This window comes from Aristolochia californica, unplaced genomic scaffold, assembly GCF_029961685.1.
Source record: "Aristolochia californica isolate CCGP_79_NKW_82.1479 unplaced genomic scaffold, dmAriCali1.0.hap1 SCAF_379, whole genome shotgun sequence".
Classification (NCBI taxonomy): Eukaryota; Viridiplantae; Streptophyta; class Magnoliopsida; order Piperales; family Aristolochiaceae; genus Aristolochia; species Aristolochia californica.
The window spans coordinates 22,221-24,925 of NW_027182080.1; the positions used below are offsets into that span (position 1 = coordinate 22,221).

General features: G+C 34.5%; 2 non-coding genes across 2 annotated transcripts; one reads left to right on the plus strand and one right to left on the minus strand.

The window, feature by feature from the left end:
- The first annotated feature begins 1,246 nt into the window (after positions 1-1,246).
- Positions 1,247-1,333, plus strand: TRNAS-GGA (transfer RNA serine (anticodon GGA)). The gene has a single exon. It is a non-coding gene; the product is annotated as a tRNA-Ser (tRNA).
- Positions 1,334-2,621: 1,288 nt separating this feature from the next.
- TRNAT-UGU (transfer RNA threonine (anticodon UGU)) lies at positions 2,622-2,694 on the minus strand. The gene has a single exon. It is a non-coding gene; the product is annotated as a tRNA-Thr (tRNA).
- Between the last annotated feature and the right edge of the window lie 11 nt (positions 2,695-2,705).

Below are 2,705 nucleotides of genomic sequence, written 5' to 3' on the forward strand. Positions count from 1 at the left end.
CTTCACCTTCACCAAGCGGAAGTTTATTTAAAGAATTTTTTTTTTGTGTCCTGAACCATGTCCCCTTCTCATAAGACTGAAAGAGGTCAAATCCAATATATAATAATATAATATAATAAGTAAATATAAATAAATAGAATTATATTATATAATTAGAATATATATAAATTTTAATATTAATAAATAAATAAAAAAAAAACGAATCAAATCACACCATCTCTGTAATAGGTAAATGCCTCTTTTTCTCCTGAAGTTATCGGAATTATTCGTAATAAGATATTGGCTACAATTGAGGAGGTCTTATCAAGAAAATTTCCACTTATCCGAGATCTAGGCATAGTTTACAACCCATTCCATAATTCTTCTCATTATCCTCTCCCTCGAGGGAAAATGCTCCCATAAACAAAGGAATTGTACAGTACGAAATCACATAAAAACAGAGTAATTGTAAAAAAAAAAAGACCCTCAAAATTGCCCCTTTTAAGACAGGGATAGATAGGAAATATTGGAATCAGATTGGATTTCAGTCCAATGTGGTATACCAATGAACAGAACTCTTACTCTTTATTTTATCGAAGTTAAGGAATCCAAGAAATTTTCCTACAAATTCTGATCTAACTCGAGGAGTTTTTTTTTTTTTTATTATTACCCAAAGAGTCAAAAGAATCAAATAAGCATTCCATGATGAAAATAGAATAACCAACCCATCCATTTTGGGCGAATAGCGCGTATCCACAAACAAAACAATACAATGGAAATATTAAAATCATAGGGCGACCCATGAATTTATTTATAATAGATCCATGGGAATAATAGATCCATGGGATAGCTCATGAGAAGAGTTGTTGTTGATAAATCTGAAACTAGAAAGGAATTTTTTAATTCCTATGGACCTCTAAATATAACCATAGTATAAAATACTATAGTATAGTATAGAGTTTGTGGATTCGTCCCAATTCATTGGTTGTTTAATCCGGTATACGGTATAAATATCCGAATAAGATGGAGAGGGTCGTCGTCTTGACAAAGATGAATAGATAGTTTTTTTAATATTAAGTTAATATTAAATAAAAAAAAATGTGTTTTTATCCCTCGAGCCTCGAAGGAAGATCTTTGTTTGACGAAAAGTTTTCGATTTATAATAGATCGGTCGTACCTTTATTGTATTGCAATAAAAAATTCAATAAAATAATATGAATGACTCGCTATTCACCGGGTTTCCGGGCAATAATCCTAAGATTCTGTGGGAAAGGTGGCCGAGTGGTTCAAGGCGTAGCACTGGAACTGCTATGTAGGCTTTTGCTTACCGAGGGTTCGAATCCCTCTCTTTCCGTACCTTGACCTACACCTAATTTACCAACGTTACCAACCACAATGTATCAAATAACAATGGATACCATTATTCCAAGAGTAGGGCCTTTGCTTTCTAGTGATTCTCTATTGCCAATTACTGTGGTAGATAAAATATCGGATCGGAAAGGGTGGACAAGGAATGAGAATCTGACCGCGGATCCACTTGGGATACGAAAAGGATACGAAAATGGGGGAAAATCCGGATTAAATCCCTTAACTTAGTTCTATTTACTTTGTTTGGTGAAACAGGGTAGACAAAATTGTATTGTCCAAAGCTTAATTATTTTATTTTAATTAAGTTTAAGTCTGACGGGAATAATATTCCACGACTAGTAATTCATTGATTTTTAAGCCGATCCATTTACTATCTATTATTTGATTTACTATTCCTTTATATTGGAATGAGTCAAGAGTCAAATGTTTTGGCAATTCCTCGCGGGGAGATGAATCCACATAATTTTGAATCAGAGCTCTGGATCTTTGTTCATCTCTCGTAGTAATAATATCTCGGGGTTTACACCGATAACTTGGGATATCTACTATACGACCATTAACTAAAATATGTCTATGGTTAACTAGTTGTCTAGCTCCAGGAATGGTCGAAGCCATACCCAATCGAAAAAGGATGTTATCCAAACGCATTTCAAGTAGTTGTAGTAAAACTTGACCTGTTGACCCTTTGGCTTTCCCAGCGATACGAACATATCTAAGCAATTGCCGCTCTGTCAGACCATAATGAAAACGCAATTTTTGTTTTTCTTCTAGACGAATACGATATTGAGATCTTTTCCCGGAACGCGGTTGGTTTCTAAGATCACTTCCGGATCTAGGTCTTTTACTAGTGAGTCCCGGTAAAGCCCCCAGACGGCGTATTTTTTTGAAACGAGGCCCTCGGTAACGAGACATAAAGACTCCTTATTTTATTGAAATTGGATTTCACAGAATAAAAAAATTAAGACTGAACTAAACGATAAACGAAGCTAAACTCGCTGAAATACTATAAAGAAGAATGAGATGAATTGTCTCAATAACCAGATTATTTTATATAGTTATATATAGGAAGTTAAGTATCCCTTTCTTGTTCTGTAGAGATCTAACAGCTTCAATCCATTTTTTATTCTTTTTTATTCATAGTTGGGAGTTCCCGTAACATACTATGTTGACCCGACATTTGGAGAAAATTGAAAAGTCTTTTCAATTTCTCTTGATCTCAAGGAGACATTATCAATATCAATATCAATCATGGAAAAAAATCGAATAAATGGAAAAGCCGGCTATCGGAATCGAACCGATGACCATCGCATTACAAATGCGATGCTCTAACCCCTGAGCTAAGCGGGCTCACATAACAG